This window comes from Myiozetetes cayanensis, unplaced genomic scaffold, assembly GCF_022539395.1.
Source record: "Myiozetetes cayanensis isolate MyiCay16 unplaced genomic scaffold, myiCay2020 scf9, whole genome shotgun sequence".
NCBI classification, from domain to species: domain Eukaryota; kingdom Metazoa; phylum Chordata; class Aves; order Passeriformes; family Tyrannidae; genus Myiozetetes; species Myiozetetes cayanensis.
The window spans coordinates 23279508-23304447 of record NW_026088185.1 but is presented as its reverse complement, the minus strand read 5'-3'; positions in this window follow the sequence as shown (position 1 = coordinate 23304447).

Sequence of the window (24940 nt, the reverse complement as noted above, 5' to 3'; positions counted from 1 at the left end):
TTATTGTGTTGGGGACTTCAAAGGACTGCACTAGATAAGCAGAGGAGAAACACAGATTAGTTGAGACATCAACAAGCACTGGACAAGGTCAATTAAAAGCCAGATTAAACAAATGGAGCTTTCAACTTCGATCCAGACAGGAAGAAGCAGTTGAGTTGCAAGGGTTGGAGATGAAAAGAATTCCAAAGGGCTGATGCAGAACAGGAGCATGGGGGTGGGAACGACAGGGGCAGCTGGGAGTGAGATGAGAGGGTGGGGCAGAAGTACTTTCCATCTATTGCCTTCAGATGGGACCAAAACTCAAACACATCTGTATCGATGATACCTGGAGGAGCTGAAAGGGAAAAGCCCATGCCAAGTCAAGAACTGTCTCGGTGCCTACAGAAAGGAAGGCAAAGCTGAGTCCCAGAGTAAGGGTTGGGGTGAGCGAGGGTGAGGACAAGCTGTGCTGCAGGAGGCAGAGCAGTGGTCCAGCAGTGAGAAGAGGTAGATTTTGTGCCAAGTGGATTCTGGGTCACGTAACCGGAGCCAAGCTGCTGAGTCACTCTGCAGAGCCTTCCAAAAGTCACTTTGCCCACCTCCTGCTGCCTCAGTCAAACCCGTCTGAAAAGAGGGGTCAGGACAGTTGGGAACTGTGCCGTGAAAACAAGGTGCTGGCTGAATATGCCAGAGGCGAAAATTAAAAATCTGATCCCAGAGCAAGACCCTCTGAGTTAACAGTGGAGTACCCCTGAAATACTGAGACAAAAAGACTGTCTTTTTCTCACAGAGGAGTTTTTTCAAGTCTTGGCATTTTTCTTTGCCCACCCAATCCACTAACTTGGAACACTTTCTGTTCTTCAATGCTCTTTCTGAAGGGTGGACAACTAAAGCAAAATCCATACTTTTGGCAGTGGTAGATTAGAGGGTAAGCAGATCATACTCTTCCTCAATTATATTTTTTCCTAATATCTCATAAGTTTACTCCCATGAGCATTTAAAAAATGGTACCTTTATTCAAACAATTGTTCCAAAACACCTTCCAGAGTCATTGTTTTCCCTGCTTTGTTCTTCCAGCTCCCAAGTTTGACATATACTTGCATCCTTGCTTTCTAAAAGGAAATCATATTAATGGTCTTAAAATCGTTGTCTTTCAGCCTATGCTTCCATGTGGGTCATCTGACTCCTTCAAGAATCTTCAACCAGTGGAGTATAATCTTGAAGACATCATGTTCCCTAATAAACAATGCAAAATTATAGGAGCTAGAGGCCAACTAATGCTCTCTCGACAAGCAAAAAGCTACAGTGTGATCCCAGCAATTATCTATTTTGCTTGGCCAGAATGTTCAGAGTTTGTAATATTTACAAATATATATGGATATACCAAGATCTAGCAAGAGGAGAGGAGATGAAGAAGGGGCTACAGAATTTACAAACATGGCAAGCAGTCATACAGGAGAGAGAGGGTTGCTGAATGGTAAGGAATGACAGGAGTGATAGTGGACACAAATCCACAGGGAAACAATTTTCATAACTTTTTGTGTCCATGGACATTGCATTTGCCTGGGTCAGATCATGGTTTACATGAACAAACGTTTCCTTGCAAAGCAATCTAGTTCCAGTAAGACGCACAGCATTCCTTTCTCTGCCTATTTACTGCCATTGCAAAAACAAGAACCTCCAACAATTTCCCTTCAGCATCTCAGTTTATCTTCCTTTCTTCTTAAGAATCATAGGACAAGCCTGATGTCAAACTCTTCCCTTCAGGCTGATTTCCATCACTCCCAGAATTATGTTCAAACACACATATAGCCTAATAATTAATACAAACTATCATGAGCTGACATGCACCTCTGTCTGTGTATCAGTATCCTCCACGCCTCCAGAAGATGGATGGATTTAAATAGCATCTTTGAAGACAGCTGAAGCAAGTTAATTAGGGATTGACTAACACAGTAAGGCTATTTTTAGTGTGAATTTATATCTGGTTACCTTGTTACGGGAAGCTTATGCAATGCTAGTAAATTCTTAACTAAGGAGATAGATTGGGCACCAAAATATTTCACTCTTTGAAAATACCTATAGAACTTCAAAAAGTAATACATTTGACAGAAAAAAGGATTTATTTGCCTTCTGGTGTTGGAGCTGCAAGGGGGTTATTTTTTCCCTCAAGGTTACCTCTGAAGCTATGCAGGCTACCAATAAAAAAAATGGAAATTCATGATGAAACACCTGCAATTTATTGAAATAAACTTTCAAATTTCACCATCTTCACCCGTATTTTTTATAACCTAGTAGTACCAGCATTTTGAGGCATGCATTTTTAAAAGACTGGTGGTTTATCATACACATGTAAAATAAAACTTTTCTGGGCAGCAGAGAAGCATTGGTATGGCCACAATGATCTGAACAGTCCTAGGCTGACCGTCCCAGAAAGTGAATAGCTTTGCACGGATGGAAAACACTGGGCAAAGCAAGCTCCCATTAATCTTCTGCCTCTCCTCCCTGGAGAAGGAGGATGGAAGGGGAGGCACAATTCTAATTTTGTTTTTACCTTTGCAACTCCACTAAGATTGTCCCTGGATCCAAGTAAGGACAGAGTTTGGCCCACTGACTACTGAGAGGGAGTAGGGGCTGATGCAACTGGACCCATGTGCAGAGGCAGCTGGCTGGTAACACAAACTGTCTTGGGAGCCAGGGCACGATGATGTGAAATGCTTGATCCAGCACAGCAAGATGTTTTCCTTCTTTGCAAGTCCTAATATGAGAACAAGGCACACCAAGTATATATAGCTCTGGGGATCTGGATGGAGAGCTTTTGTGTCCTCAAAAAAATTATAAATAAATAATTTGCTGGACAAAGGGGGACAGCATTGCCCAGCTTGGAAGGAATCTCTTTTTTTGGAAGTATAATGAGAGGGCAAATGGCACCAAGCCGCTTCTAAAAATTGATTAGGAGGGCAAAGCAGGTTTCCAAGCAATGAGTAAGCACCATGACATCAAGGAAAGGTTTTGTCAGTAGGATGAAAAATTCCCACTGGTGATGTGTCTTGGGGATGCAGAGCCAAGTAAATGGTAGAAGCTCCCTGGGGAGGGACTCTTGAAACGTGATATCCCATACCGTAGAAGATGCAGTTCAGACTTCTCTAGAGAGATAGGGTAGATTATTTCATAGGATCATAGGTAAGGGCAGAACTCAAGGTCTATCTAATGCCATGTGCTAGTTCAAACAGTCAGCAGGACCAGCAGAGCCCCAGAAAGGAATAAAATGTTCAGATTACCCTCATGGCATGAAACAAACCCAGACTCTAAGTTAGGTCTTTGTCTGTTCTTTAATAATCAAAATTGGCCTGCACTAGGTAGCAGCAGGTTTAACATCCCTTCCAAAATCATGACAATTCATCCCAGTAAACATGAAAAACCTTGTATTCAACAGAAAAATCAGAAACTTTCTGTTTTCCCTTTAACCTTGCTAAATGTTTTTGTAGCTACATCCCAAGGTAGAGTTCTTCATTTAGCCTATATCCTGTGCACACACATGTGCATATTTACTCGGTCCCAGTTCTGAGTTCATGTTGCTACTTAATGCCACTGAAAGGAGTCTGTTCCCAGATTTTTATGCCCTTTGATCTGTGGAGGCATTGAAGCAGGATCAGTCCCGTACCCCTCCATGACAGCAATTTCACTGCTGGAATTGACTCACCTCCCAGTTTCTGGCCTCCAGCTGCAGTGATCAGCTCTGTTTTCCAAGAAAAGCGGTCCTGCCTGCAGCACCTTGCTAATTGTGCTTCGTGTGGGTGTGTGGAGTACCTTGACTCAGGCTGCCAGTCAGTGCCACCAGCGCAGGAGGCACAGGGCTTGACGGTCCTTGTAGTGATTATCTTATCTGCTGGAGCTGATGGATGCTGTTCTTACAAGTGAAGTACCTAATCCTCTTTTATCTTTCCTAAGCACTGGGCCTCCATGTAGCCTCAGGCAAGCCCAAACCCTGTATTAATTATTGGTTGCATTTTCTTAAAGCCCTTGTTCTTTTCTTTATTTTTTTTTCCAGATTCAGTCACTCCTAAGTGAAATCCCATCCGTCACCCTTCCCTCATAACGGGCTCACATCTGTTTCTGTAGTCTCTCAGTATAAAAAAAAGCTCTGATTTTGCAACAGTAGGCAGATTTGGGGGTCTAAGTGCATTTTTGGGAGGGGCAGTTTGGCAGATTACACCGAATAAACTGAACACACTGAATAAGCCTTCATGATGTCATCAGGCTAAAAGTCAAACTTACAGAGAGTAAACTTCAGCTGCTCACCTCCAGTCTTGCTTCTCACCTGCCTATACTACTTCTACTCCCCATGCTACTGCATTTACATGTGGGTCCTGGGGCTTTAGATAGCCATAGGAGCACGAAGGAAACATCAGACCCAGAAAATGCCTCCCCAATTCCCTTTTGCTCTCCTACTCCCAGCAGCTTCAGAAATGAAAGATGATGAGTGCTGGTAGAGGGTTCAGAAGCCTGTTAAAGGAGGACCATACTACTTTCTGTGGTAGCATAGCACAGGTGCAAGTAAAAAAACCTCAGGCATGTGCATTTATTATTTTCCACATGTAAATCGTATCTTTGCAATAACCCCAGGCCCAAACCTATAGCAGCTCCTCAAAATGAATGTCTTTTGCTGTGCCTGCTTCTCTGCAGCCCACAGTACCACCAGCACACAGGATCCCTCAGCTTTACACCTTCTCCTGTATGCTTTCTATCACTTTCCAACCAACCTCAGAGAGGTCACATCACTGTGTTCACTTTACCAGGGCCATTTGTTCCAGATTTGGGATGAATTCTTGCCCAATTTTCCCTCACCTCCATATCAGGCATTCAGGTCCACCTTGGCTATTCCCAGCTACAATTGGATTTCCAAGAGTAACCTTCACCTGAAGACTTTGATCAAAGCACCTGGGTCACCTCACTGCCTCTGCTTCCAAGGTGAAGAAGTTGGAAGTCTTTGAGGCTCTTGAAAATGCCCTCCCCTTCTGGAGAAGTAACCCCACCTCTCCTGACGTACTCTGTGCCTGACATTGACCAGAACAAAGGAAGACCTGCTGAGCAGAGATGGCAGACCTTATTACCCCTATCATTTACCCCTAAAAAAGATTCACTGAGTTTGTACTGCCTTCTGCTTCTACTGTTGAAACAACCCAACTTCATCTTCCTCCCTCCTCTGGCTACTCTCGTGCTGAGTCATTGCTCTGCACATCCCAGCTCCTTACACTTCTGCAGGAAGGTTACAAGAGGCAAAAGAGAAGTATGATATGAGTCTGTCTATTCTCCATCTCCAGAGAATTTCTTAGTGCCATGGTGGAGAGGGATAAGGAGTGGAAATGTGCAAATATTTACAACTTTTTACAGCACAACGTGAAGAATATATTCTTAATCATGCCCCGAGACAGGCTGTAAGGGAGCACAACCCTTATTAGATGTCAGAAAACCTACATGAGACAGGACTTCAGGAAGGTCCCAAACACAGATCAGAGCAACACAGGTGTGCTCTTCCTTAAACAAACAGAACACAAGCAGTTTCCCTTACCAGAACTTCATGTCCTTGAGTTTGCCAATTCCACTGCTCAAGACCTCTTCTGTTTAGTTTACACTGTTCCACTGGGACTGTGCTGGTTCTTAAGATGTCAGACCTCAGTATGAGCCCATGTGTGTGTGCTTCAGGTTTTAGAGAGCAGTGCTGACAAATGTTCTCAGAATACCCTGGCATTGTACTGAAGCAATGCTAAAGAAAAAGAAAAAAATCCTCCTCCTCCTTGTTTTTGCAGCAGAGATGTTGGGTTCCATGCTGTCTATTCTTAATCTGTAGCACCATCTTTTGAGGGGATGCTGTACTCCCAAGCAAATACACTGAGCTCTCCCCAGAGGATCCCCATGGGGCCTTGCTGGCCACAGTCAAAGCTGGCTGAAAAAAAACTGTGACAGAAGCTGTTTTCCATTGGAAAGGGACATTTCAAGGCAAAATGTTTCTTGGGAACATGTGACGCTGAGTAAATTTGTGACTGAAAAATGTCAGGCTGCTACAACAGCAAGAAAAACTTACTTTGTTCCAAGTTTCTCAAGTCGTTCACTCCCAACTTGTTTTTGTCCAGCTCACATTTATATTTGGGCAGAGAGTGCCATGTGTATTGATACTTTCTATGCAATATTTACATTGCTATATTTAATGTTTTAGAATAATATTTTGGCATTGATAAAATGTGTCATTTTGGTGTTTTCAAATGGCAATTTTAATTAGAGGGGGAAGAGAGAAATGTTGACCTCCCTCATCCATTCTCTTTCCCTGTTGTTAATGGCATCATCATCCACACAAAAACAGCTCCGCTATCCTGGACCTGTTTCAATTAATAGCAAATAATTGCTCTATGTTTCACTTAAGCTCTGAAGGACTTTGCAAGAAGGGAGTGAGTGTCTGTGTGCAGTATGTTCCTCCTTTCACTTCATCCTGGATTTGAATCAAGGCTGAGGGAAGGGAAGACACAGCAATATGTACAATAATGTGTTAGTAAGCTGTGATGATGACAGGGTTGTGCACTTAGTGACTGTTCAGGCAACATATCCATACAGGGCTCTGGGGTGAAATATTCACACCAAGGATAATGGCAAAACTGAAGCATGTGAAGGGGATGTGATTCTGCTGTAGTTATTCTTCAGTATCTTCACTTTTTCCTTTCAAAACTTCATGAAAGGCCGTGGAATAAAAGAGGTCTGTTTCAGGGGAGTAGTTTCATATTTTCATTTAGGTAGGCACTGGCTCAGCAGTGTTGCTCTGAACCACCTGCAAATTGCAACTCAGGCATGTGGAACAGGTGGTCACCTGCTCAGCTGTAGGAGATGGGCAAGGTCACTGAAGCCATAATGTAGAGCTTAGCATGGTGAAAGCTCATGAGTGACAGGGTGTGGATAATAATGGCAGCATCTTCCAAAGGCTAGCCATGTCTAGAGAGAAATATAAGAGAGGAAAAAAGTTTCCACTTTCCCTTTATTTTTATTTCAACCCCTTTTATCTGTCTTGTTTTATAGCTTTACATTGGAAGAAAGCCCATTTCCTGGTACGTACAGCAGCTTGACTGAGCATAGCTTGGCAACAGTGCCTGTTGCTTTAGGGAAGAACAGAGCATATTCTCATTGTGCATGTTTTCCCTTGGAAACATTTCATCCTGTCTATATAATTCTATATGTGGCTCCTAGCCATGCCACTCCAAGCTGCAAAAACACCAGCTCTTATACATTAACAATGTCAGATCTCTTTAATGACTGGATCCAGGGCCATCAAGAAATTACCTATGATTCTGTATATTGACTTCCTCAGGCAGATCTGGGATTTTTTTGCCCAACATAGAGAAGGGAGCTGGTTTGCCTTTTTGGAGAAGAACCTCAAAATCCTGATTTCTCCCATGTTCATTGCATGCCTTCTTTGCTGCTTTTCTTAATGGCAAGAAAATTAATTTTGGTGTCCCAAATAAATTCCAGTATTGCTAATAGTTGTGGTTCTCCTTGTTCTAAAGAATTTCTTTCATCCATCTCAAGAAGGTCATGTGGAATGTCTGGGTTCCTATCCCACAATACAAGCTACCTTCTCCTCTTAGGTTGAACTGGATATGCCTACACTGAAAGACCTAATTCAGTTGTGTTCTTCTGCTAACAAGCTAAATAGAAGTAAAAGAGAAGGAATATCCCTCAGAAAGAGGGATGAGATTCTTTGGAGTCCTATCTCAGTAAAATGAGGAAAACAATGTTACATGTTCAGTTCAGGCCTTGTTTCATGTCTGTCCTAATTTCATGTCGGTTTTGCTGCTAATAACTATGTCAATGTCAAAACATGAAATATAAAGTTTGCAAGCTTTCTTGGTGTGGAAGTCATAGCAGCTCTCTCATCCATGTAAGTATGAATTTCATCTCTTGTTTTAAACAGCTACACTATTCAGAGAGTGCTATTCTCTGAATACTTTTTGGCCCACACCATCTGAAGGCACTTATACAGCTGAGACCTTTTATGTTTTGTTCTTTACTGCATCACACTGAGTATCCTCAGCTCCCATGCTTAGTAATGGGAACTTCACACTGCTCCAGAGGTCATCTCTGTAGGAGCTGTCAGCATAGGGAATAAAGGCTGTGAATGCTGGGAGGATGTTTCCTCCCAAAATGGGCAGGTTCAGCTCTACATCTGCCTTTGACATTGCTTGACTCATGCCATCTTCAGGCATAACCTCAAGTATCTGAGACCTTCTCTCTCTGGCTTCTTCTCTGCTGAGTGGAAGAGTGCTTCCATTCTGAAGTTAGTCTAATTTTTAGATGGTTTTCAGTTCCTCAATTGATCTGTCTCCCCAAAAAGCTTGTTCAGCAAAAGCAAGGGGAAAAGATACCTCAGACCTTCCCTTGATGTGCTCCCTGCTGTCTCTTTGGCAGCTCTGTGGATGCCACACTGTCCTCTAGGATGTGGCATTTGGCTGGCAAGAAGGGATGATAAAAAATAGCAATAGCAACAACAGTAGCAATAGATGGGGCTAGCAACCCTTTTCTGGGTGAGTATGAGATCTGTTACTCTTCTCAGCTGTTTGGTGGGTCATTCCTGGGTCATATCCAGTGCTGTTTCTTTGCACTGTGCTCTGGCCTGACATCAAATCTGCCAGATTCCTCTGGTTCTCCTCATGGTTTTGCTTTATAGCAAGAACAGTGTGCTCAAATGCTCAGCAGAGGTTTTGCAGACTCTGAACTGGAGCGGCCAAGAATGTAATGTCCCAAAGTCTGAAACTTGTTCGTTTCATGGGTGTGTGTGCATATATATACTGTGTGATTTTTGTCATTCATCTTTGGCTCCTGCCTTCTCTAGCCACCAGAAGTCTCTACTTGAAATCCTGTTTTCTCCTGGGCATCATAGGTTGTTATCTCATGGGTGACTCATTATCTGCCTGGATTGGTTACCAGAGGGCTTTTTTAGTGTGAAATCTTTCTGTAGTGGAGTCATGGACTATGAAGCCAAGGAGGACCATTTTGGAGCACCTCAAATAACCTCTGAGCTCTTCATATTGAGCTGCAAATGTTGGCTGGTGACTGTAAGGGTTTTGCATACAGAATGGATACTTGAGTTTTCAGTGCAAGTTTGTACTTGTCTGCCTTCCCTCAGTAACCTTTTCATGTTTTCATAATATGATAGATTCTAACAGTTCTTCAGTGGCCCAACAATTATAGAGTAGAAGTTCTTTTCCCAAATGACCATCAAAGACAATGAACAATAAACATTAAAACTGTCATGGACTTTGAATGGCTCTGATTTTAGAGAAGGACAGGTTGAGGTGATGTTTGCATGGTACAAACAAGTGAAGGACAGGCGTATTTTTACTAGAGCCCCCAGATGTGACATCCACATGGCATATGACACACATGACATGAAAGTTACCCTTTTATAAACCGCCTTGATAGCACAAAGTCAGTCCCAAAATTGTAAGTCCAGATTTTCAGTAAAGAGGTCACACCTAAATTCATCCAGGGACATCTGAGACAGTAAGTCATCTTGCAACTCTTGCTGTCCTTGGTGTGAGTCCTGCCTCAGGGGCAAAATGTTTTTCCTCTGTCCATGATGGCCTGCCTGAACACCTGAAGTGACCACATCAAGCTTGCTTCCCTGCACAGCACAGTCTCTCCATGGCTTGCTGCTCCCTGTCTAACCCAGCCTTCAGAGAGAATGAATACCTGTTTGAAGACTGACTGTGCCCTGAACTAAAAGAGTAGTCAATTCCCACACATCTGGATGCCATACTGCATGGTTCAAAATGTTTCTTTTGACCATGATTCATCCCTCTTCATTTTTTCACTCTGTAAGCTTCTGTGAGTGACTCAAATCTGACACCCATGAAAAGCCTTTATTTCTTTATAATTCCGGTCAGACCACTAATTAATTGCTGTGTTTGTTCTTTAATACCTGACCAATTAACATAAGTAAATAACATGGGTAGAACAAGATGGCATGCAGGGCTAATAAAACGGCTGCAGTGTTTTTAATTGCCAACTTAAAACCTTGTGAGGTCTTTAGTGCAAAAGAAGGAAATAGGCTGAGTGGCTAAATGATGAATTACCTCCATGGGCTACACTTTCAACTTGTGGGCTACTTGTAAAACATCTACATAAATAATAATTTTAAAAATTCTAATATTTTCATCCAACATGAAATCAGGAGGGTTGATGACTCCACAAAAGTTAAAGACCAGCCTCAAAGCAAGACCTATAGCTGGGTCCAGATCCTCAGTACTGGGATCACTGTACTTCCAGGCAGATTTCTATGTCTGCTGTTCATTTATTTTACTGGCTCACTATATAAAATTACAAGGTGGAAAGAGCAGGAATGTCTAGGGAAACCTTAGATGTCACTGTAACAGCCCTGCTACATTTCTATAGCTGTATATGTGCATTAACACAGTATTGCTTTCAAACTAAACCATATCCTGCCTCCTAGCTTGGCTTCTGACACCAAACTCTGGTTTCAGCAACACAGGTACATGGTTTCTGAAACAGAACCACCATATGCCCAAACTGCTTGCAGTAGGAGTAAGGCTGTTCAGATGTGTTTGTGTGGAAGTGCCCTAAGTAATGGGAAAAGGTGACAAAACCCCAGAAACAACTTGGAAACATTAGAAAAGAGGGTGGGATTTTTGATGTGTTCAGTGAGAGACAGCAAAACGGAGGGGTTTAGATTTGGGTTAAATAAAAGGCTGGCCAAACATGAGGATGACATTTCTCACAGTGAGAGCTTGAAGCTACATAGCTAGCTTGAGGAAAGCACCATCACTGACTCATTTTGAACTAGTCCGAACAAATTAAGAGAGAAGAGAGAAACAGGCAAGCCTGACAACAAGATTTGAGCTGACAACATTGCTTGATCCAAGAAACTGTTGGCCTTTCTCATCTTGAGTTTTCTTTGATTCTGCAGAAGCTTTTAATAATTTTATGGATTTTTGCATAAAACAGCTACAGTGTTGCATAAGGTCTCTATTAACAGCTCCCCCTCTGAAGATGTGTCAGCAGTTCTAGTACTACTGCACTCACAGGGGTTGGGGCTGCAAGCATTGCATACACCATGGAGATATTCCCCATCACCACTCTCTTTTGAAGATGGGTTCAAAAATGAGATTTATGAATTTGCTCTTCTTTGAATGTGAGTTGCCTTTCTCTATATTGGAAAGCAGGCATAGGTGTTAAGAATCTGATTCTTTCATTGTTCTCTTCAACTCAGACTTTGGAGCTGCTCCAGTGCCTAGCTTGAGTGTTGAGACACAATTCTCTCGGCCACAGTTTTAAAGGCCTTGCGAGTCTCAAAGTCCTTAATGGCTCTGCAGCTTACTTTTTGAGCTAAATCCACCATTTAGCATGGAAATGTCCAGTTGTGAATCTGTGGTACTTTCCCTAAGCTGGGGATTTCTGGAATTTGCAGAGTGCCTTTGGGATGGTCTTGTGCTCTTCCCTCAGCATGTTCTAGTTAGTGAGTTACCCGCCTACATGGATACTTACCTGAATCTGTGTGGAGGCCTGGCAACTACAGAAGCTGGCTACCAAAGCAATCCACAGCAGGCTTTTCATGTTTGCGGGGAGCATCTTACAGGCACACAGTTTCCATGTTTACGTGTGTAGACCTCATGTGAAAGTTTAACGTCGGGTTTGACCCTTAAGTTACAGTACACAAGAAAGGTTTTTGGAAGCAGCGGGGCAGTTACAAGGAACATTTGGTATGAATTTTCCCTTGTTTTGCAGTTAATGAATCATTCCTGAGCCTGCCCTTCCACTGTTCTCATTATTTCAGTTTAGACTGTTGGGAAAAGAGCTCTTTAGAAGACAGGGCAGTCTGTTTTTATGTATTTAATTTGGTTGGACAGAGACAGAGGGAAGATGGACTGTGTATTAACTGACTACATTCTTGTCCAGTACAAGTTTAGGCTTGCTCCCCAGGCAATCCACAGTTTATGTCTAAATTCATAGGCTGCTGTGAAGCTATAATGTTGCAGGGGTCCCAGAAGGTTTTTCCTTTGCTGTGACTCTGGCACCCCACCTTTGAGTGCATCCTGCAAAGAGTTGTTAGTATAGCTCTTCAAACAGGGTACAGTGCACAAATGCCTTCTCTTTATCTTGTCCTGGGAATTGCTTTCTTCAGCTCTGGCACTCAAGTGTAATGAAGCTGAATCAAAAAAGCCATACGGTAAAATTTCTATCTTCTTACTGGTCAGTTAGTGATTTAAACAAAAACAAAAACAACAACAACAACAAGACAGCAAAAAAACCATACACACAAAACCTACCAAAATGGCAAGCTAAGACATCTGAAAAATAAATTAACTCACTTTGATAGTGGGACAAGGTACCTAGGTTTTTCCTAGGTCTCTGTGAGCATGGAACATAAGACCCTCTCTGCTGCTATCTCTCTCTTGGTTTATTGTGATGGGGATACATATCAAGAAGATAACTCTGTAGTCATTTTAGTAATTTTTGTGTTCTATAGGATTAACTCACCTTGGGTTTAAACATCCCAAGTGCAGAACATCAACAACACAGGTATAAGTGCCTTTCTGTTAATTGCTTTTTTTTCTAAAGGAAAAACAGATCCACTATTTGTCTTAAAACCTCAGCATGACTTAGCTGATACATATACATATGTTTGAAAGCCAGTTGAGGGCACAACCCCACAAACCAGGAATGGGTTAACTTTAGAGAACTATTGAGCTAGGCATGACCATTTATGCTGGCCTTCTTCTAGGAAATTCCCTGCAAGAGAAAATTAGAGGCAGAGGACAGTGTGTAGCCATAATCAAACCTTATTTAGTTTGGCACTTCCTCTATCTATCCCATCTCTACCAATCTGACTTGCTCTGCTGTTTTCCTTGGCTGGGTCACTATAGCAGTTATTCCATAGATAAATGTAATATTTCAGCATATACAGCTAACTGCATTTGCTGCTTTCTCCATCCTTGTGTATCAAACTTCAGGGTATGATTTTGAATGTGATGAACTTCCAGGTTTTGCCGGAATTCTGCTCCAGGTCTGGGTGGATACCCAGAGAAGGAGTTCTTCCAAACTTTGCATGAGAGAAGGGGAGGGAGCTTTTTCCTCCACATCTTAGACATTATCAATTCACACATGATCATCCCAGTAAGACTGAATTACGCCCAGCTGAAGTAGCAGAGAATCCTTTTCACGTGTGAAAAGATGATCCATAGGTAGTAATCTCACCAAAACCAGCTGAGAATAGAATCCAGGGCATGACGGTGTTTTTCTCCCGTTAGTGAACACACTTTAAATTTTAGCATTTTTATTTTTTTTCCAGAAGTGATTGCCAAACCCTGTAAATAAACATAGTATTCTGCACACTAAGGAACTGGATTGACGTTCAATGGTGTTTCATACCATGTACACTTTAATTAAGACATGATGACCTGGATTCAGTGGGTTGACACTAGGGAGAATTAACTCTCCATTCTAACAGTTCTGCTGCCAAGGACAAATTCTCTGTTACTTCGGTGTGACTCAGTTCAAACAACAAACAGCCTTGCAATTTAAAATCCCCACAGGCTCTGCTCAAGTTTCCCCAGTTCTTGGATAACTTCCTCTTTTCTCCTTGATGTTTTTCCTAAAGTGAGATATTCTGTTGCTTTGTCCTGATTTTCCAAGTAACGGGTGGGTCTTTATACTCTTGACAATAAACTTGCCTTCCAAATATTTATCACATCGAATAATGCACTTTTCCATGTCATTAATCCTGCAGAATCTCCATCTTCCCATGTAGTGAACTATGTTGTCTACTGTGGACAGCTATTTCCAGGTTAAGTGTTTCTGAGATTTCACTTTCTTAACATGCATTGAAAAGTGTATGAGAAAAAGAAATAGGGTTAAATTTGTTCATTTTCTGTTGTTGACATTCATGTGGTTCTGCTCAAGTCAGTGGGTGTAACTCAGAGCAGAACTGGGACACATTTATATGAAGCTGAGTGGTTTAAACTGGAGATAGATGAACCCCAGAGAAGCCATACATATAGTCCACTGAGAGATAGGACTGAAGTTCTTCTGAATTCTGGCTGGCAGATGGACTATCCATTGAGCTACATCATACAGACTCACATAGGCTCATATTGTCATTATGTTTCAGATGCCTTCAGCACACTATGGAATTTACTGAGTTAAAGCAAACTAAAAATAAAGGTAGTCAGAGGTAAGAAAGTTTCTCCACTGCAGAGCTGTGTTACTGAGGTCTGAGCTTGCCTCCACACATTTTTTTCTGAAATCTGCCCTTACCTTCCTCCGAGAGGGCCAGTAAAGGACTCTAAGTCCTCTACTGAAAATAACATAAAGTAGGGTGAAATTCAGTGAAAGACTTTGAAAGCAGTGGTGAACTTGTGTAGTTGTCCCAGGTCCTGATGCTGAAATAATCCAGGAAATCAGAATCTTTTCCCTAGATCTTCAGGCTTCATCATATGTCTTCCTTTGTTTCAAAAAGCATAAACACCTGGACAGAAGATGAAAACTGTATCAGAAGGACAACAGAGTCCTTGCAATGTGTCCTGCTCCCAGCATTAAGCAGAAGGTCTCAAGGAAATTTGAGCAATTTGGTAACTTGACTCGCAGTACGTGTTTACCCACTTCAGTGAGAGCAAGCATTACATGAGGTGGTTTGCTGCAGAAGTTACTAGGGACAATCTGCTGCCTGTAGTGGGAGCCTGGCTTCACTGTTCTGTAGAGTTTATAGGTTTTGATGCTCTTCTGAAAGGCTTTGAATCCACCTGTGTGGCAAAGCTACCACTAATAGATGGGATCCACACATTGCATCTGGCTCCATGTTTCCTAAACACTATTAGCAGCAGGGTTTGGATAATTCTGTTGCCAAAGGACTTTGAAATCAGGCCATTTGTAGCCTCTGGAACAGGCCAAGAGGTGGGGCTGCCCTCTCTGCTGGGATGAGTGAGGGCAGAACTCCTCCACAAAATTATCACAGGTGAATTCTTTGCTCCCAGTCTTTCCTCATCCGATCCACAGATCAGAAGCTTCGAAGATACTTTTACTTCATTCTTATGTTTTAAAGATGTAAACTTTGCATGGCCTTTTTTTTTCTTGGTAGATTCCTTAGAAAAGAAGTATTCCTGAAGCTCCAGTAACCCTTACCTTACCTCTCCAGGCATAGAGAGCTCATGTTCGCACACAGCTTCCCCTCTACCAGAGATTTTTTTATACAGGTCCACATACCATGGGAGGGGGCTGCTTCTGAAGGCAAAACCTGGGTTGGAGTCCTTCCCAGTGGATAGCAGCTTGTGTACAATATGATGGCTCCTGCAAGGAGTACCAGTAGCCCTGCACAATCTTCTGTTATCCTGCTTCGTCCAGGTCTGAAGGGTTCATGACAGCTGATACCATGGAGTCTGTGGAGCTCCGGAAGATGTGGAGAGAATAAATTCTGTGGAATGCACTTGTCTCACTCCTCCATCGATAGCTTCAGACCACACACCGGTCTTCCACGCAGGACAGCTGTAAACACTGCCTGCGATAGAGCTCTGGCAAAGGCCAGTTGTCCTCCAGTGAATCCAGATGGGTCTCGGAGGAGAACAGCTGTGTGTGAACAGGAAGGGAGAGCTTCCTCCTGCCTCTTCCAAAACCTACCACTCAACCGCTAAATAAATCAACATCAGCAGTGACTCTTCACAAGTCAGAGTGAGCCAAGCCCAGCCTGGGAGTTTACCTCAGTACATAGCAAAGGGAGAAGAGCTGTCTGCAGCAATCCAAGCCTTTCCCAAAGCAAATCTTTAGGGCATCACCAACCCATTTCTGCTGTGCTTTCATACAGCTTCTTTCCTAATGCTGTTTGTGCTGCTTGGAGTTACAGCAACAACACGATGTGTATCTCCATATGGAGACAAGGCATTCAGAGTGTAGAACAGGTGAAACAAAATTCCTTTCAGCTATGCAGCAGCAAAACTACCAAGCAGAGGCTTGGAAAGTTTTGGGCTGGGTAATGCAGGAGGTCTGACCCCTCCTGTCACTGTCAAGAGCAGTGGAAGAAAACCTCTCCTGCCTTTGCACAGAACACAAGCCACGTGTGTAGGTTGCAAACAGTCTTGTATTTCTGCAAGAGAAAGACTTTTATTTCTTCTGTTCTTGGGGAAAAACAAAACAAAACAAAAACAAAACAAAAACAAAACAAAAACAAAACAAAAACAAACAAACAAACAAACAAAAAAAAAAAAAACACAAAAAAAAACCCAAAAAAAAAACACCCAACAAAACAACCAAGCTAGACTGTTTGGATCTGCTATTCCCCAAACAGAAATTTACAGTTTGTCATTAGAAAACATCTGAAGTGACAAAAGAAACTGCAGTTTGTCTGGAGTCTTCAAAGAGCACCTTACTGATCTTTCATCATTTTAAAACAGAACTTGAGGTACTTTTAACATGAGTGTCCTGTAATCAGGCCCTCAAGCCTCATATCTGATAATCTCAGTTTCATTGTAGGGTGTATAATTACAGGTGCTTATTTATCATCATCATCATCATCATGAATATAATTAAAGTACAGTAGGATAAAAGGAATTTGATGGGTTTACTACATGTTGTGTTTGGCATGCCATGGTTAGAATAACAAACTCATTTAGATTGGAAGGGACCTGACACATCCTCTGGTCCAGCACCTATAGCTTGGGACACTCATATGATGTACCAAGGCAGAACTGTGCAGCACACAAAAGAAGGATTAAACTGAATATTCATATTCACTAAGCTGTCTGGAGGTATCCATATAAATGTCTAGATAGGACAGCCTGGTCTTCCAAATGCTGTATGAAATGGTCACTCTTGTTTGTCTGAAGAAGAGATCAGAACACATTTTTTTCCAATAAGATATTTTCCTGTTTAAAAACTCCATTTAAAAGAAATGCATTTTCCTAGAAATGTGTTGGTTTGGACAGATGCTTGTTTAGAAAGGAGAGTGTGAAACGTGAAACTTTAAAGCCAAGTATTCTCAAAATAAGTCATTTCAGCATATTTGATTTAGGGGGGGGTTATATCTTGAAAAAACATTTTAGCCTTCTCCTTCTAGGCTGATTATTAGACATGACCAAGAGTTAGAAATAAAACAAACAAAGTAACCCAAAGAAATTTTTTACTCCCTAAAAAGGAGCTAGTTTCCTTTCTCCAGAAAAAAATAATTTTTGTAGAATCTTGTGTTTTTGTTTGTCCCCCACTCAGAAGTCGTCTTGGTGTGGATTCAAAAAGTTTTGTCCTTGCTTAGAACTTGAGGTGCAGTAGCTCAAGAGTCAAGGTTCCCTAGCTTGGGTACTTCTTAGTCTTCAAATAGTAAGATTGCAATTTCCAGAGAGGAGAGGGGTTATGATGATGCTTTTTAATCCTGTCTAAGTTCTTTTGTGAGCCACAGTGGTCCATCAGGGCCACAGGGAAATGCTACAGCTGGTATCACACCTGGGTTTGGTTTCCCAGTCAGAAATTCCCCCTCATAGCTGGGTGAACTTGGGCAAGATCAAAGTAAGGCTTAAGCACAGGTATCTGGCTTCTAAGGAGTCTGTGCCATACAGCTCTCTAATACCCTTTCTCTAGCTGAATTTCACCACTGCAGGACATATTCAGGATTTCAGGTACCTACAAACTTAAAATATTTCTAGGGTGGTTTTTATTTTGAAATTTCACCAAACTTAACCATCCCTCTCTCCCTATAGGACAACTCAGCAAAGAAAAGTTTAGCCCTTTCTCATTTGCTTAGATAAAGGAGCAAGAAACAGGCAGGAAGAGGCTTGGACCTTTTTGTTTACAGGAAAGCATATTTTTCCAGTCAGCCTGAAGCTGTCCTTCTTCATGCATCCCAATAAAATTCACATTCAGGCATGGACTATGTTTGGAAAACTTCATACGACAATGCAAATGCTCTGAAAAAGAAAAACTTATGAGAATGAATAAAAGAGGGGTTTAGCATGAAAACTGTTCTGCAGCCTTCACTATAAAGCACTGCCAGATGCCTCCTCTAAAAGAACTCATACAAGGTATTGCTCATTGGCCCCTTTGAGTCTACGAACATAAATTAGGGTTACTTGTGTGAGTAAAGCATTGTGGGATCAGACTCCTCCTTTGCCCAAGTGTAAGCATCTGTAAAAAACCCTTTTGGGATAAAAGACACAGAAGAACTATAAGACCCTTATGGTTGTCAAATGCAATTTCCTTTACTTACATTTTTCTCTTCCATTCGGGCTCCGACCTCCATCTGTTTATGGAAATATTTAGATCCCTCTGGTGTATTTTTAGCAGATCATTTTGCTTTTGCTGCTGCAATATCATTGCATCATCATTCTCGGGTTGCTCAGCTCTGATTCCTTTGCATTTTTTCCTTTTTTTTTTTTTTAATCTTAAGTTTCAACCATTCTAGCAGACATACACACACAAAGTATATGCTATGCTGTGTTTACACTCACACAAACATGCTGGCAAAGTGTGCACAGAGACACACACAGACAGCATGGCCTGTTGTGAGTATTAATGCTGGGGGTTTTTCAATATTTTTTCCATCTGTGAATCATCCTACTAGAGACATTATAGGATGGCTGCCCTTGAAGTTCACATCTCAGGCTCTTTCTAGGTATCTCCCATAAACAGCTGAAGTCTGAAGGTAGACAAGACTGTTGCTGTCCTTTGAGACTTTTGGTATCACATTGTTCAGCCAGCCTTAAATACACATGGTCCTGGTACACTCACTTTATCAGTGTTCTGCAGCCCTCCACACACATGGGCATATGAATCACCTTCTCCTCAGCTGAACACTCTCCCTTGCATGAATATGGACCTTCCTTTGACAGTGCACAGTACTCCTTTCCTACCATCCCTGTTCTTCTGCCTGCAGACATGCCACAGCTTCAGATCCTTCCAAAATCAGGAGTCATTGGGGCCTAATTACTTAGAAAAACAGGAGAGCACCAACCTGATGGCAAACATTAAGGAGAACACCTGCAGTCTGGAAACTCAGCTGAGACCCAACAACTCATTAAATAATCCTCTTTGTCCCTCTCCATCAGATAACACTCACTGGGTTTTACAACATCATTTCCTACAGTCTGAGATGACCAGGCACAACATAAACCCCAGAAGAAGTTTTTAGGTGGACACTGATGAAGGTCTAGATAAGATCCGTGGGAATACAATTAGAGCTGATTTCTCCATGGATGTTTGGGAGACACCAAGAATCATGTCCTCTGGGTGAAAAGCTACTCTTTTTTTGTGATAACCTCAGGGAAGCAAATATATGACTTGTCCCTTGGATCCAATTTCAGAATCCTGTATTAGGTAACAAGGTAGAAAATGGAATATTACATCATTAGTAGGCTATGTCATTCTTTGGCCTGGCTTTGTTAGTTTTAGGAGAGACAATGATTTGTGACTCATATATAAATAGACCTGCACTCAGGAGGTCAGGCTCCTTTTGCACACCTGAGGAGGCTCTGACTAGGCACTAATAAGCAAACCCACAAAAAGTTAAGCCATGTTCAGCATCTGCTCCTCCTAAATGTCTTAAAATTGTGTTGCCATTTGCAAAATTTGAAATGACAGTGGTCTATTTATCCTTCTTAGCCCAGACAGAGAGTGTGTGATGCTTGCTCTGGACAAATCAAACCGTTGTGCCTCTCCAAATGATTTCATCATCATCATTATTTATTATTACTTATCATCCCTGCCATGTGTTATGTTTTTTCCATGCACAAAGAACTGGCAGATGTTTTCCAGCTGCATGATTCCTTGATTTTAGATATCAGGGAAAAAAAAAGAAAAAAAAAAAAGGAAAAAATATAAAGAACAAAGAAACCATCAAGAATGATGAAATCCACAGAGTGTCTGAGAGTGGCACTGACCCTCACGTAGAGGTATGTGTATGCATGAGGTCTCCGGAACCAGAGCCAACAGATTCCCCTTTCCTCAGGCTCTTGGCTGACTTGAAGGAAAGGCTCCTGGGACTGCAATGGGTGTCTTCACCAGACCGCAGGTCCTAGGGCGAGCTATAAATCATGGGAACAAAGACCTTTTTAGGAGGTTACTCTGATCCAAAATGCTGGGATGATCTTGCACCAACCCAGACCAGGGTTCAGCCTCCAATTCCTTCTCAGCTCCTTTCCTTACCTAGGCTCTGCTCTTCCTTATTACCTGATGGTTCAGATGAGCAAAGCTTCTGACTTTCCTCTCTATGCCATGTGAAACCCAGGTATCAAGTCAACTGGCCCAAGACAATGCTATGGCAGGAGGAGGTGGAGTTGCCCAACAGTCTCACTCAGCTTTGGCAGAGCTGTAGTCAACTCTGGCTTTACTGGGAAACTGAAGCTTTGACTAAATGTACATTTTCTTGAAAAGTGTCTTCTTTCCACAGGAATTTTGACTTTTTGATGAAGACCAAAAAAGTTTTGGCCCAAACATTTTCGGGGTTTGAGTCTTTTTTTGGAGTAGAGGGAAGAAAAGACATTCAAAAATTGCCACAATCATTCCATGGGGAACGGGTTTATTTTGTTTTCCTTCAGAGTTTTCCCAGAATTTCTCTCTCTTCCCAGAATCTTTCCTCTTTAAAAACTTCAGTGTTGATGTGAACACATAGCTATGCCATACCATCTACCAGCAAGGGAGCGGGCAGATACCAAACTGAGCCGATAGAAAGGTGAGAGGACTTGTACGATAATTCAGTCTCCAGAGCAATCTGGTTGCCTGAGAGGAAATAATGCAAAAATAATAAAAAACCAATGATGGGAACAGGAGCTATATTAATAATAATGCACCATAAATACACATGGCCTTTTACAACCATATTATTAACAGACCATATCAAAGACCTTGCAAGAACAGCTCAGTGCCTCTAGGGCATTTGGAATACAGACCGAGATTTTGCCAATAGAAACTGATGTTATTCGTGAGGTGACACTTTAAATTCAGACATCTGGTGGGTTGTGGGGAATGGGGGACTGTGACTCTGGTATTAATAGAATGTTCCCTCCATTCACTAGTTCAAACAAGTTGCTGTGTTGTTGTTAACTTCAGAAAGCAACCAGGCTTGTGAAAAATTAAGCTGTTTTCTTTCTGCTTGACATATTGTCGAAGAACTGAACAGACGCAGTAACAAGTTCAGGCACTCTGAAGTGTTTTGGTTAGTGATTATTGCTATAAAGTCCTCTGTTTCTTCACCCCCACCACCCTTCTTGCCAAAATGAGAATTTGATGACAAGGTAACTTGACTCTACCTCGCCCTTAGAAAGATAGAAAGATTCAAAAATAGCTGTAGGCTCCAGGCTGCATGGAAAGCTTGCAAAGAAATTTTACTTGAACGAGTAAAATGAGTATGGAGACTCTTGAGTACATGGTTGACCTGAAAATCATGAGAAAAATTTGACTGGGGTGGTAGGTTGGGTGGGGTGTCAGAGAGGGTTGGATGCTTCCTGCTGTTGATTGTCTTTTAGGTGGATTAGAATTCCACCACGTTGGAGTGGAACCTTTTTGTTATTTTTCTTCCCAATAAAAACTTAATGAGTATATTTCCAGCTTCAAAAAGTGAGGAAAAAAGAAAATTAGATGAAACAACTTATAAAAGTATAGAAAAAAAGGAGTAGGATGCAAGTGACAGAAGGAGAAGCCAAAAAAGGAGGGGGGGAAGCAAAGGCTTCTTTAAAGAAAAATTTACTTTATGGGAATTGAAATAGGCCACCAACTGTTACACTGATTTACAGATGTTTGGATTAATTTTCTCCCAAGAAAATTCTGGTGAGAGAAACCACTCTGAGGTGCTAATAAGTCTGACAAGAAGAGATTTCTCTGACTTTGGGTCTGTTTTGCCAGGTTGCTGCTACAAGATGAGACAACAGTCATCTCCTGGAATGGCTGCCTAATCTCTTACCCTGCCTCCCAGTCAGAGCCTGTTGGTACCATCACACCCAGTGCATCCAGAACAGCTCTGGTAATGTTGCCTCTGTGCAGAGCCCAAGTACAACTGAATCACTGCATCTCATCTCCAGCACCTCTTCACTGAACTGAGTTTTGGTCTCATTTCTGTTTTCTCTCTGCCTCACCTTCCCCCAATGAGTAGAGGTACATCTGACAGGTGGATCTGATGGAGAAAACTTGTTTACCGTCTTCTGCACCACAGCAGCAGGTAAGAGAGCCTCTGATGGGTACCCTGAAGTGTTGTCTTCTGAATGTTTCCATTCCTTTGTCCAGCCAGCTGAAGGCAAGGGTGCTAAAAAATAGGAGAAGGGTTTATACACTGAACTTGATTTGGATACTTGAGCTTGATTAGTTTGCTCTGAGAAGCAGCGAAAATAAAAACAGAATATGGAAATAAACATACACGATCACAGTGTCTACCACTCTGCTTTTCTGTGTGAAATAGCCTCCCCACTCATCCGTTTCATTATCCTCCCATGCAGCTCCTTTTTAAGCTTCCTCCTGCACTGTGTTGAGCAGGACTTCCTTGTTGAGATGATACAGCTGGTGAGCTGTGACCTTTGCAGATCCAGCAGGTCTTAAACCTTTCAAAACCAAGTTCATCTGCCCTACCACACCACAAACCTTCAAGCCTGCCCTAAGAGATGCCTCAGCTCAAGAGCCAGAGCTTTCTAAAAGTTCCAAGTGAGGTTAGGCATGTGTCATAGGGGAGGCCGGTGGCAGAGAGCAAGACCCTGGTCATGAGTTGAGCACATTGAAGGCCACAATCTCCACTTTGTAGCATTGGCCTTGGCAGATGCACGGGATTAGTCAGCACAGCAATTCTGGGTAAGCAGGGAGGTGACACTGGGAAGCGGAAAGTTAATGTTTCAGCAGGTAAGTGGTCCTGTCCCAGTGGAAAGAAATTCTTTGCATTCAATATCTGTGAAGCTCTATTCAGAATAGCATGACAAATATTATCTCTCTGCACTCATTTCTCTCACTATTTCAACCAATTTAGAAAACTTTTCTTTCCCTCCCACCCCTGATACATCCCTGTCTCTTCCATGATTTTTATTTCTTTTGGAGCTCCTACATCTGACTCCTTGTGATTGGGCTGTGCGGAGAGGGTAAAGGGAACTCCTTCACAGCAACAGAAAAGGAAAAGGGTCAACTTGTTTGATATTTTTCTCTCCTCCCTTCAAATTGGGGGTATCAGTTCATTCTCCCAGCCTTTTGACATGATGGCTTAACACTGTCCACGAGGTAGAAATTTGTTTATCAACTTTGTGGAATTTCCCACTTCAGTTTACCTTAGAAAATGTGGGAGGCTAAGAAGGTACGATTCGATCTATTAAGTCTTTCCAAGTGGTGCCATGATGCTGTTTAACCTTTCCCCACAAATGTATAACACCAGAGCTGTCAACCTGGATACAGCAAGTCTCTGCATGTACTTACTGCATAGACAGAGACCAGATCTTTACAAGGAAATGTCTGCATAAGCAACTTTGCATTCACTTACTGGTGATTAATTTAACTCTCCCTCTCCTGAGATACATTTTCTCCTCTTTCTACAGCAGTATATATATATGTTTGTACAAATATATATAACATATATATATATATAACATATATATATATAATGTCATGTTCCCATTGAACTAGTTGAGTCACCTAATGATAACAAGTATTGCAGGTCATTCCTTAATTCTAATGATGTAGCCCAGGCTCTGATGTTAAAGGTCACAGGTTCATCCCTTTGATAAGATGATGATAATATGCGGTGGCATGTGAAAACCATCTCCTCTCCTAATGTAGCGAGTACAATGAAGTTATAGAGCTTAAATTACTTTTCAAGGCTGTTTTGCTTTTGGGGTTATCTTGTGTTTTGTTGTTTTGTATTTTAAATTAGGCAAAATCTCATTTTTGAGAACACAGTTTTATTGACCATTTTTTCATTTTGATAAATATAACTCACATGAACATGATTGATTTTGGGGAGAGTAGTGAGCTGGATTTGTCTTCCCCCATGTTTGTTCCCTGACAACAAACCAAAATATCCCATAATGTCACAGTTCTGGGTTGAGTTTCAGAGGGACTGAAATCCAATCCTGATCTTGCCACTATTTCTGGTGTGAACATGGGTATGCTGTTTCATTTCTCTATGCATCTTCTTTTCCTGCTGACCTCTGTTTCATGTAGTCTTAGCTGGGCTCCTGTTTTTACAGCAGCTATCAAGAGCTGAGTCCTGATACCACTCAGCAGATAAAGATATAGACCTTCCCAATAGATATTGGAGTCTCAGCTGGGATGAATGACAGTGGAGGCTGGAGACCACTTTTAGGGAGTCTATTTGCTTTGCTTGAAACATTTGTGCCTTTAAGGGAAAATCCAAGGTGTGTAAAGACTAAATCTGGAGCTGCTGAGACAGATATATCCAATGCAACTAAATGTTCTTGAGTCATTATCTGATCAGAAATCTATGTTAGGTGAGAAGTTTAATTGGGAATAAATTAAACCAATCAGAACTACAAAGAACAGCAATGCCATTTCCATGGAAATCTCAGAATGTCTTTTCCTTTGCAAAATGGAACAACCTTTTTTTTTTCTTTTTTTAACAACATTACCGAATTTTTCTAGAATGAGGATTTTTTTAAAGCATTTGGTTCAGAAGCATAGGAATAGAAGATTTGGTCCTGAAAACAGAAAATATTTCACATGGAATGTTTCCCAACCAAACTAATTTAAATAGATGATTTCTGTGCATAAAAGAATGTCGCTCAGTGGTAGCAAAACACCACGTAAGCTAAGTGCACCTGCCTGAATAACTGTTTTATTACTATCCACTGTTACAAGGTAAAGAAGATAAATCCTTTTTTTCTGGTATGTTATCTTCCTTCACATTCAATGCAGAGATAGTATTGATCTCCAATTACTTATAGATTCACTGAAGGACATGGATGTGTAGACGATGGGGAGTGGCAGAGTAGAAGGGATTGAAAAC